The sequence below is a fragment of the Stegastes partitus genome, unplaced genomic scaffold, assembly GCF_000690725.1.
Source record: "Stegastes partitus isolate 25-593 unplaced genomic scaffold, Stegastes_partitus-1.0.2 Scaffold2297, whole genome shotgun sequence".
Lineage (NCBI taxonomy): Eukaryota > Metazoa > Chordata > Actinopteri > Pomacentridae > Stegastes > Stegastes partitus.
The window spans coordinates 1-12,073 of record NW_007580028.1 but is presented as its reverse complement, the minus strand read 5'-3'; the positions used below and the strand labels follow the sequence as shown (position 1 = coordinate 12,073).

Genomic DNA, 12,073 nt, shown 5'->3' with positions numbered 1-12,073 from the left:
AAATAAACAAAGCCACTAAATTATACAATCATGAAACTAGAAAACAAATATTTCCCTCATTTTGGCTCTTTGTTTAATGGAAAATGTATTTTTTCAACACTAGTAGTTTAGAGAAATCTGAAATTATTATTATTTTATTATTATTACTGTTTTAAAGACGAATTTCCTAACTTTATTTTCCCCAATGACTTGCTTATTTAGTAACGCCATTTTTAATTATAACCTCTGTGACGGTAGTGCATGATGTAGGGATGAAATGCTTTTTCTTACATTTAAAAGATATATTTGTCTTTATTCTATAACTACGTATTTTTAAACCCTCGTTTAAATTAAAATGAAACGTATTTATTTAATATTTTTATATATTTTATGTGTACTCTCTCATTCCACACCAGTAGGCAGCAGCACCGTCAGTCAGCCGCACTGATACCATCACAGCGCAAAGGATTGTGGGTGCTTCTTCTTATAAAACTCTACGTGAGCGTTACGTTTTAACGGACTTTTGCAGAAAGACAACTTAGAGCAGGACGTGTTGTTAGAGCTCCGATATTTTAGGAAATGTTTGTTTTTGTTTTCAACTTTTTACATATACGTAAGTGTAGCTTATTAGAAAACGTTATTTTTTGACTTTAAAGAAACTTTTTAATATTTCTGAGGACATTTTTTGCTTCCACTTCGAAAACTACTAACTCACTCAGCCGCCATTTTTGTTTCCTGTGTAGTTACTTTATGGTCAGAAATGTGTAGAGAAACGATGGCTGCAAGGTCGAAGCACATCAACACCGACTGTCTGAGGAGAGCTACGATGAAACCTGGCTGTAAACTGAGGTGGAGACTGTTCCGTGTGTCCGCAGAGGAGGACGAGGCCCCGAAGCAGAGTCGCGCCGCCATCCGAAAATACCAGCGCATGGTGCAGAGACGGGTACGGCTAGCTAACCTGGCTAACATGTTGGGAGACCTGGACGCGACGCAGGAGATGGAGGCCGTGGGTGCGGGAAACCACGCCGAGGCCCGGGCGCACAGTCATCCAGCGGCGGGCTCAATGGCGCCAAAGAACACCACGCAGTACCTGATGAGTAACGTGTACGGAGACATGAAGGCAGACGTTGAATCAGCTCCGCACGAAACATCCGCACATGTGTATGATGAATGTCTTTCACCAAGCAGTGTGTCCGCGGCTCTGGATGCGGACTGTGACAGCTGCCTTGATTTCCAGCAGAGGGACTTTGAAGAAGTGTTTGCACTGACTTGGTAACCGGAACGAACTGGTCTACGTGGCGTACGTGACAGACTGGCGTGGCCTTTCTTCCCCGAGCAGAGACTTTTCAATATGAAAAAGGTGTGAATGGTTGCCTTGTAAATATGTTGCATGACTGTCATGTGTGCACCTGATGACATTTTAGTTGTGTAGCCCAGGCCATGTGGTGCAATCTGATAATAGTGCGTGATTCATGGTTGGGCTTTATTTATCCCACAGCGGTGCTTCGCTGCGCTGCCTCCCCACCGCTAGGGAGCGCTCCTGAGCCCGGAGGAAACCGCCCTCAGCTCCGGTCTACACCGCGGATTGTAAAATCCAGGTAAACCCGGGAAGGTATTTTGTTGATCTGCATTGTCATTGATGGCACAAGTCGATTGTGTTGCGATGAATACAAGTGCTTTCCACAGTCACTGTTGTCTCAGCGTTTTCCAGGTGACCCCTGCCAGGACACACAGCTCGGCTGAAGGAGCAGCAGAGCAAAAGGCGGTCGGTCTTCACCTGGCTGATACAAGGTGACATTTAAAGCACCCCCCCACCCCCACCCCCAGCATCGCTGGTTCAGATTCCCTCAAGGTTAAATAAGTATTTTTGTTGCAATCTGGTATAAATGTTTGTGCAATTAATGCTAAAGTGAGTGAAGTTGTATATGATTTATTTAAGTGATTCATACAGATTTTGGAAATTTATTACATGAGTTTGTTCAATAAACTTCTGTTACATCATAAATCAACCATGTGGTCTTTGTATGACTTTCAACATGCTTTAGTGAAAAGATTACATCACTGCCTTTGAGCCAAACTGTTTTCCAATAAAGAAATGAGGCTGGTGTTAATTTTCCTCACTGGTTTTAGGATCAAGACACTGCACTATGGTGAGTTTACTTTCATTTTTGTTTAAAGTAGGTCTATTATGAATTGACATTGCAAAATGAAAGTGTGAGGTTAATATCTCTGATGCAAACTTACCCAAATAGTTTCTTAATAATAGTGATAAAATAATCCTTACAGCACCTTAAGACTGGAGTTTATAAAGTTTCACTGTTAAATATGGAAGTAAAGAAAGAAGAAAGAAGGAACAGATCATTTAACATAAGTAAAGACAGTACCAGTAATGGAACATTGAAAAAAAGATCAAATGTGCAGATACCTTTTTTTTTGATGGTGGTTTAAAAAAAAAAAAAAGCAGCGGATTGGGGCTGAAACAGTTTAGTTTTAAGGAACTGTATTAAAGTGGTACAAATTGGCCTGACGAACTCAACTGGTAATGTTATGTAAAATACAAATTGCCTCTAATTTACAAATCAGAAGAACCTGCAGTTATTCATGAAATATCTCCCAACGAGAGAGAGCCACCTTAGTGACGCTGGAAATTCTGACTTTAGTCTCCACATATCTTGATAACCTACTGATCTTGCTTTGTAGTACAACACTTTGTCTTTGGGCAGAGAGACACAACAATTACACAACCAAGACAAGTTAATCAGTCTAAGGTACTAAACCTAATCAGTAAAGTCGATTGTTGGTGATGACACAGTTCGGTCAAAGCTTGAGGCTGGTTGTAAACATTGCAAAACATCCTGAGTCTGTCGTGTTTGTTCCCCTTCGATTTAGCTGACAGGACAGATTGACCAATCGCCGTCTCTTGCTCTAATCCTTCCAGTAGTGCTGCTGCCTAAGTAGTCAAGGGTTGCAAGATTATAAAGAATTTTAGCATTACATCAGTAAAGTTGAAATCGAGAAATGTACTCGGCATGTGGCAGTGATGATGCCCATGCGGTAGTAGTTGGACATTTTCTACTGTTACGTTCCTGTTTCACTGTTAACTTTATTCCCCTTGATGCCAGCTCCAAAGTTGTTTCAGGTCTGTGTCATGTGTAGAACATTCAGTTCCTCTCATGTACATAACAGATACAACAATGCACCCACACGTTCTCTTAATTCTTAACCCTTAGACTAAATATTTGTGATATTTTTATAGCACATGAAGCACGGGGCCTTATCACTACTACTGTAGGTGCACATTGACCTAAGATGAGGGCTGTTAGCTGGATTAGGTGCAAAGATCTTCGGTAAGGCCTTTGTAGGAGACATTAAGTAGACTGTAAGCCTTTACAAAACAATCAACACAATAGCTGTTGGTCATTTCTTCCATAGAAAAGTCTCTTATCCACCAGCAGCACCGCAGCAGAATGCCGCTGACGCACTTTAAAGAAATTATTGTCAGTCCCCACAGTGTCGCAATTAAACCCATGCAATTCCTGCCACACACAACTATGCCGACCAGAAAACCAGTCACTGCGCTCCACCCATGGCGACGCTCTGCTCTTATGTGGCGCTTGCTCACACCAGAACGTTAGTGTTTACAGCTTCCACATGGTGGCAGTAGTGGACAGCAGATTTGGAGAGAACAGAGGGAGAACTTTTGCAGGTCACTCTGAGTGGCTGCCAGAAGAAGAGGTGTTGATTATTGGGTGGTCCACATTTAGATCATGTCGCATGGCATTTGTTTCAGTGAGGGGAACACTGCGACACATGCTTTAGATGAAGTCTTACGGCGGCGGGGACAAATGGCTCGGGTTACTTGTGCGGCAACTGAATCGGATTGAAATCTTTTCCCCCTTTTTTTTCCCTTTGCTGTAATTTACTGTATGTCAAGTTAATCTAAATCTGATACGAGGAGGGGTTTAATGGTGAAACTTTGATGGTGTGTTTAAAGAGCAGCACACTCAAAGTTCCATGTCTTTTTAAGGGAGAAAACTCATGTGGAAAAGGGTCTGGGTGCAGTTATCTTGGTTCTGTCTGATGCAGTGGCTGATAGCTGTGAGAAAAGGCCACAGTTGTTGCTGAGCAGTGACGCATCGGCTTCAGCCTCTTATTGCTGCTGGGCCCAGGTCCTGGGTTCAGAAGCTGTCAGGCTGAAAGGCTCACTCTGTGGATCCGACTGCCAAGTGTGATGGTCAGCAATTACACCTATAGGTGCAGTGTGTGTGTGTGTGAGTGTTTTTCCTAGTGTTCTTGTGTGGGCAGAGACTTGGACAGGACTGCTGCTGGCTGATTAATGGAGGCCCCTGTGGGCTGTCACAGCATCGATCCACCTGTGACTGGTGCAGGGCTCTGAACAGGTCCAGCTATTGGCTTATCTCGCTTCTGTGTCCATCTGGACAATTGACACGATCGTCTGTTATTGCTTCAATTTCACTGCACATTGTACACCAGCTGTATATATCAGTAGCACGGCTGCATTTAACAGGCCTCATTGTTTGCCATTATCCTCTTTGACCGCAGTTCAGCCTTCAATGTAACAGACCACAACATCTTGAAGAATGTTGTTGGCATCAGTGATGTGACTCTGGCTTGGTTTAACTGTCAGCAGGTCCTTTTCATAATGCTGGAAGATTCCTGTCTTCAGTGGAGTCCCCCAGGGGTCTATTTTGGGTCCCATCTTCTTCACTAGATACAACTAAATCTGACAGTATGCTCGGGAAGATATGTTTAAAAAAATATTCAAAAGAACTAGAATGGTGTAATTGACTGAAAAAGAACAAATTACTATTTCTAAAAAAAAATACAGGTTTTTGATGTGGGCATTATATTCGGTTTTGACCTCTTTTTGTTGTTTTGTTTTTTACAGTCAATATTTAAAGTAATACATTTTTTTGTCATTGGAGATATGTTATTTTAACAACACAGTGAAGTACTGTAAAAATAACATGTTAAAATGATTTAGCATTCTTCAGCCTTTAATATACACAATTCTTTTTGTAAAATTACAATATTCTTTGCACATTTAAATACAATGAAAGGTAAAGTGTTTTTTTAGTCAAACATTTTAAAAGAACAAATCAGTTGTAAAAATACAAACTTTTGCAGCTGATGTGATTTATTTTATTTACTGTTATCATGTCATTTAATACTTTAATATGTATTATGTGTAATTAGCAAAACAACATTGTTAAAACAGCAAAACGGTTAAAACCTGTTTAAAACCATGACTTTACTCTGTACTTGCTATTCCTTAGGCTTTCATTCATAGATGTAACATTGTTCTCCATTGCTCAGATTATATCCATTGTTGCTGAAATTAAAAACTGGATGCCCAAGATCATGAATACCCCTCCTGACCTCAGGCCAACCAGAATGAACAATTTCTCCTCTAGTCTGGGTTCCTTATCAAGTAATGCTCATACAGATACACAAAGTCCCCACCCGCTGCAGGTCAAGCACACCAGCTCACCTACAACTCTGCTCAGACGCTGTAACACTACTCTACACCAACAATGGAAACGTTTGAACCAGAAACTAATTCTAAAGAATAATGATATTGAAACTGGCACCCCGTAAGTTGGCAGGATCGGTTCTTTATCCATGAAAGCAGAAGTCTGAATGTGTGTTTTTGAGACTTATCGATACGCTGCAGTTTCAAAGCAGAAAGCTTATTTCTCTAATGATGTGTCTTCCATTCTATAAGAAGCATCATAGAGACACGTCAACAAGGTAAAAGTCGATCTTAAAGGAAGTTTGTCAGCTATGTAAAACAGAATCGTAGTTTCAGGGCATCGTCTCTATTATATATGCACCAAATTATTTTTCTTTATTCCACACAAACCTCTGAGGCAACGTAGAAGTAGTAGCCTCACAAAACAACCTGTTGCTCTTCCCTTACAGTATGCTAGTCCTCCTAAGGTCATATGCTGCACTGATGAGCGATGATGGGACTGAATTCATACTTGTGACCTCTGACTTCTCTGTCCTCACAAGTGTAAAGGACATTTCTCCAAAGAGGTATTTATGTGCCTTTTTCCCCCCAATAAGAGTCACTTTGAACCATCATCCATCCCCACCTCGGCCCTCCGGGGAGGAAGTTTGGCCACTTGGTTTCACATGACGAAAAAAGGGCAACGGGCCAAGCGTTTGGGGATTTGGCTCTTGACAGGGCTTTTGGACGCGGCCTCTTTTTTTTTAATTGGAGGTGTTAAAAGAATCTGGTGTGCAAGCGGGCTTGTTTGTGTGAGTTTGAGCCCTTCTTAAAGTGTGAAAACGCATCATGGATAAATGTCAGGCTACAGTATGTGCGGAGGGAATTAGGAGGTAATTCTCCATCCTGCTCTGCTCCCCGCATGAAGGCGAATTATTGAGCTGACAGCCACCGATGACTATCTGTCTGCCTTCGGTGTGAACTTCAGAACGCACCCCCCAAGTAATCAGATTAGAAAAGTTCCTCACATGAATCAAAACAAAGGAAGCGGCGGTAATTCAAGCTCCCACGAGAAGGAATTCTGGCTTAGATCCTTTGTTGAGAGAAGTGACTAAAGTGTAAATATTTCAGTGGGTTCTTTTTTCCACTCAGGGGTGGAACTTCAAAGTGATTTCTAACTGGAATTTGGGAAGTGGTGGTGGTGGTGGTGGGGGAGGTGGACGTAGGTGAGTAATCAGTACGCTGAATGATTTGCATTAAAAGCATATCCGGGGCTTGTAAACACTGCTGAAAATGGGCTTCAGTCGGCTTAGCACCCTGATTTGAAAATGTTTCGGCCTGGAAAACACGCTGTCCGCGACACCCAGGGACACATAAAACAAAAGGTTATCTACGTGCTATTAACCTAGCGTTTAATCTGGCTTAAACTATTAGGAAACCACTTTAAATACACTGAAAAGCTCCCGGAGGAAGAGGCACTAAAAGTGACGTCGTACAGTAGGTGGCAGCAGAAAGACTGACATGCAGCAGCCATCTTGTGGTTAACAGGCAAATAAGAACATTTTACAGTGATTGATTTGTGATTTGTTTTCAGATCTACATAATAATATCAATATTATTTGCCATAGTACTCCTCAGGAGTTTGTGCAATATCAGTGTTTATATCATGTGTAGCATCTTATTTCATGTGCAGTAATTCATTTTCTCATTTCTCAGGTGTAACATTTCAGTTTAATGTGCGATATTTCATTATCATTGTTGATGTAATGAGAAATATTTCATGTGATTATTTCATTATCATGCATGATATTGTGTATTGCCTCCTCAGCATCATTGCCAGCATTGCTTTTCACTTATCTATTCTATTCTTATTTCAGCTTTACTTGTTTGATTTCAGTAATGTATGCTACTTATATCTTATTGCCATCTACTTTTTTATTTTTTAATTACATTTCTTTATTATTTCTGCCTTTTGCATACATTTGTCATGTGAAATTTGATTTATTACAACCAAACGTAGCTTGTTTTGTCCCTGTGGTAAGTTTAAAGAAAATGAAACCACTTGTGGATATTAGAAAATCCAGTCTGTTCTGCAAAGGAATTAATCATATTTTCTTTTTTTTGTTTGTTTGTTTACTTTAAGATGACTTAGAGTTCATTGCTTCTGTGCAGATCATTTTCATTGCACAGTTTTGATGGTATTGACTAACCTCTTATCGATGCAGTTTTTGTATTTTTCTTTAGTTTTTTTCTTTGCACCTTGTACAAATCGAAGAGCACACTCAGGAATCTCACTGGAAGTATAGGTGGGAGGGGAAAGATGGATAGGGAGGGTGAGGAGGAGGAGGAGGAGGTCGTGTCTTGTTTGCTGTGACCTTCACGGTGAAAATGACAGAGGAAAAGTGCCAGGGGACGCTCAGGTGGTCGTGTTAACCCGCCGACACTCAGGGCGACCGCACAGTCGCACACAAACACTCCTGTGAAACGCCCTCAAGGTAAAGCAACCTGTGACCTGCAGTGCAGGAGCACGTAGCGACACTCGCACAGGTACACACACGTAATCATTTCTTGTAAGTGGTGTGACATTGCAGGCTGCTGTAATTTTGTTGTCCTTCCTTCAGAAAAAGCCTGAGGACACTGCTGCCTGCTTATCATTACTGTTTCTCTTCCTTTATTTGTCCAGAAGAGGTGTTTTCAGATTGGAAGTTTTAGGATTGTGCTATTGAGTGTTTTTTTTTTTTTCCCTTTCCTCTACCATCTGTAATTTGTTCTGACCTTCCGAGGGACAATGTAGTTTGAAGCTACAACCTGTTAGAGTGCATCAAATGGTGGCATTTGTGTTTGAACTGCACAATGTCCCTTTTAAATGTATGAATGACTCTATTTTGAGCACTTCAATAACCACTCAGAGATGTATCTTGTGTTGCATTCAGGGTTGTCTACATCTAGTGTAGATCAACTTACTAGAAAAATGCAATCAGCTACTTATTTCTTAAAATATGAAAAAATAAACAAGATGTTTATTGTTAGCTTACTCCCACATATTAAACACTTGTCCCGTCCTTAGCGTAAGTCTTGCCAGCTGAATGTTGGCAAAGTTAAAGCCCATCTCTGGCTGTTTATTAAATCCCTAAAAACTAATGTCTTTGTAGCAAAAGTACATATTTAAGATAAGTAAGCTAAGTTAAGTCAGGATAAGATAAGCTAGACTTTACTCATCCTCACAAGGGAAATTTACATGTTGTAGCAGGACAAGACATATAAAAAGTACAATAAGGCTAAAAATTAAGATATAATAAAGACTATGTGCAGCGCTCCCATGTATGGATGAGTCACAATGAATAGACATGAATATATACGAGTATGACATGATGGATAATGTACATAATGGAAGGACACACAATCTGTAGAATTGTACTAAAAATTATACAGAATAGCAGTGGGGCACTACACTCAAAAAGTTATTGATAACATGTTATTGCACCTGAAGGGCTGCAAGAGAACAGTGTCACATTTCGTTGTTGATCCTAAAGACATATAAAGAGAAAAATAAGTGTTCTACTGCTGAGCTATATGGAGACAAACAGTGTTGCATAATGTTTTCACACTTGAAGAAGTATGGGGAGAAAAACTGTTGTTTTTCCATGAAAATTATCCAATTTTGCTTTAAAATGGTTTCGATGTAACTCTACGCTGTAGCTTCCTCTTGACTGCCCCTGCTTCTCTCACTAATCACTCAACAAAACATGTCAAAGGATGATATAAAATACAACTTCACTTGATTATAATAAATATTAAGGCAAAGACTCGAAGAAGTATTAATATTTATGGAGATTAAAGCTATGACCCTACAAAAATATACATAAAATCCCCCAAAAATCAACGAACCTGAAGGTTTTAAAATAGTTTGTCATCTATGATGTTACAGAAAAGGCTTCCAGTTTGACACAAAGTCAGTGTAAGGTAGTAAAGTGCTGCAGGATTTTAACCTAAGAGACTGGGAACATTATAAATTGTCCTTTCACCCATTGTTCACTTTTGGTTTTCACTCACCGTTTGGTTAGAGTTTCGAAAATATCACGCTTTAATGGAAGCTTGACTAAGTTTAGGCACCAAAATAACACGACTAGGTTTAGGAAAGGGTTAAAATACAACTCTTTCACTACATACCTCCATTTTCTGGGTTATCAGGGTGACAAATGCCACTCGATCTGATATATGATTGGCTGACTGAAAAGGAGCAACGGTAAAGCAATAAAATAAATTGCAATATACGTTATTTAGAAATGTATTTGTGGTATTCCAGCAGAAAAAAAAATGGAATCCAGGATCCAAAATGAAACCATGCAGTTTGTCGTATAAAAATGTAATTTTATAGCTGAAATCCTTAAAGTCTGAATCTGTGGTTTGGACACTTTCATGGGTTCAACATGCTCAGCCAGGCCACTGACTGCTTACTCATGATGTGTCTTCCTGCATATGAAAAACACCAACTGAACATGTTAACAAGGTCAAAAGATGGAATATTTATCAGAATCCCCGTCGGTTTAGGCCAAAGTAGCTGCTGCTTTCCTGGAGTCCACGATCCCAAAATACGTCACAAAATCACACATGAACATCCACACACAAAAAAGGATCCAACCATCTAAAGATGTTACGAGCATGAGCGTTATCATTGTTGATGCGATAAACCAAGAACAACAACACAAACTCCTTGTAGATGTGTTGTTAAGGTAACGGGTATCATTGGAAGTTGTGTGATTCAGTGTGTTCAATTTTGACGATGCTCTGAAAACTTTCAGAAAATGAGTTAAACCTGGACCTGGATAATGCAGCTGTATGGCATTCTTTGTAAACAGAAGTAAACCATAGCCCAGTTTCATCCAGGACAGTCTGTCGTGCCACCTGGCAGCGAGCGAACGTGTCTCATGTGCAACACTGTCCTTGCAACTGGACGTTTTGTTGTCTGACCTTTATTTGTCCAAGATAAGTGTCTGCTTGGCATGAGCGTTCTATTCCAGGAACCTTCGACATGGCAGTCACACAGCAACAGTTTGGGGTTAAAGATCAGCTCAAAGGCACCTCAGCGTTGGTAACCGCGAAGGCAAAAGTGCTACTTTAGAGCCTCCCAGATTTATTCTCGCTGTCTGGAGATCAAACGTGGCCACGAGCTTGTTTCCTTGAAGCTTTTAAAGCCGGCAGTTTGACTTTGTGCTGATGTTTCCAGTTTCTGGTTTCCATCTCGCTGCGATTTCCAGGGTTATTAATACGAGACGGCGAGCTGGTCCACTTTTCGCCGTCGGTTAGGGGTTTGAATTATGACCCGAAAAGAAAAGCGACCAGCCATGCCCGGCGCAGGGTGAACGCTTCATGTCAGCTTTAAAATACACTCAGACGAGCACACGGAAACGAGAAATAGGGCAAGGAGAAGGGGGCACTGACGTTACCCCGTGCATCCTCTGGGGAATTAACCCCTCTGCAGAACTGGCTCATTAGTCAAAACGGTCTGAGGCGAGGAACTGAGGGATGTTGTGCCACATCTATTTCCGTCCTCGGCTCCCCATTTTTTTTTTTTTTTTTTGCTCCGCTTCTCTGCAGAGTCTGAGCAGAGGACGTTATCGGCCGTTGACCCGGCAGTTTGGGGGGGAAACGATCAGGTAGAAAGTGTCTGCGTGTGAGACACTGACATTGTGTCCAGGGCTGGAATCTGCTGCATGCAGTGACGTCGATCTAACTGTGTCAAGGACATGAGCAGACGAACCCGGTGGAGAGCGAGAGGAGCTTCAGTCAAAGCACTTCAGAGAGAAAAGTTAATCGTCTTTCGCTGTCTGGTCTCTCTTAATTTGCTCGTCTTTTGGTGCTTCTTCGTGGATGTTTTGGTAAATACTGAGCTGCTTTGTAGGCAGGAAGCAGGAGTCACACAGCTCTTATTTGCTTCCTTGTGATCACACAAATACACAAAGCTGCCATCCTTCCTGGATTTGACCAATCTTGTATTAATTTCTAAGCACAGAGTGACTCATCGACAATCTTGCTCGATACTTCTACAGCTGCTCTCTAGCCCGGTTTGTGGACTCTGTCAGACCTCATTTCGTAACTGCCCGCGAGGTCAGAGGTGCAGACCGTCAGTCACGGCTTGTGTTGCTCCGTGATTGGTGGATGCAGGTGTGGGGGCGTGGCCGCAAACTATATCTGGATGTAGTTCAGCCGAGCTGTTGTCCGTGTCAGCTGTCATTTTCTGCCTGGCCGACTCGCACACTCCGGCAAGGATTTACACCGTCCTTCGCTGAGGTGTGTTGTGTGCAGCAGGCTCCATGTCAGGATTTATTGAGTCTGTTTTGTGCCAGACGTCTACATGAGAATCACTCCAAAGATCAATAAGTTAGAACTTTAAATTTACTCCATCCGGCGTTGATTTCAGTCAATACGTTGCTTCTGTTTCTCTGCACAGCTCAGATTCTTCGTGTTTTCTGTGTTGAACACATTTAGAAGCAGCAGTCTGTCAAATCCACAGAGATGCAAATGATTGCAAACAAGCAAACAAACTGTTGACTGGGATTAGTAAACAGAACTTAATTAGTGAATTTCAAATTGCAATTCCTTTCACTTTTCATTGCTAAA

General features: G+C 41.3%; 1 long non-coding RNA gene across 1 annotated transcript; it reads left to right on the top strand.

Moving 5' to 3' along the window:
- Positions 1 to 498: 498 nt before the first annotated feature.
- On the top strand, positions 499 to 1,988 carry LOC103374595 (uncharacterized). The gene is made up of 2 exons (XR_521137.1): positions 499 to 1,339; positions 1,478 to 1,988. It is a non-coding gene; the product is annotated as an uncharacterized LOC103374595 (long non-coding RNA).
- The last annotated feature ends 10,085 nt before the right edge of the window (positions 1,989 to 12,073 follow it).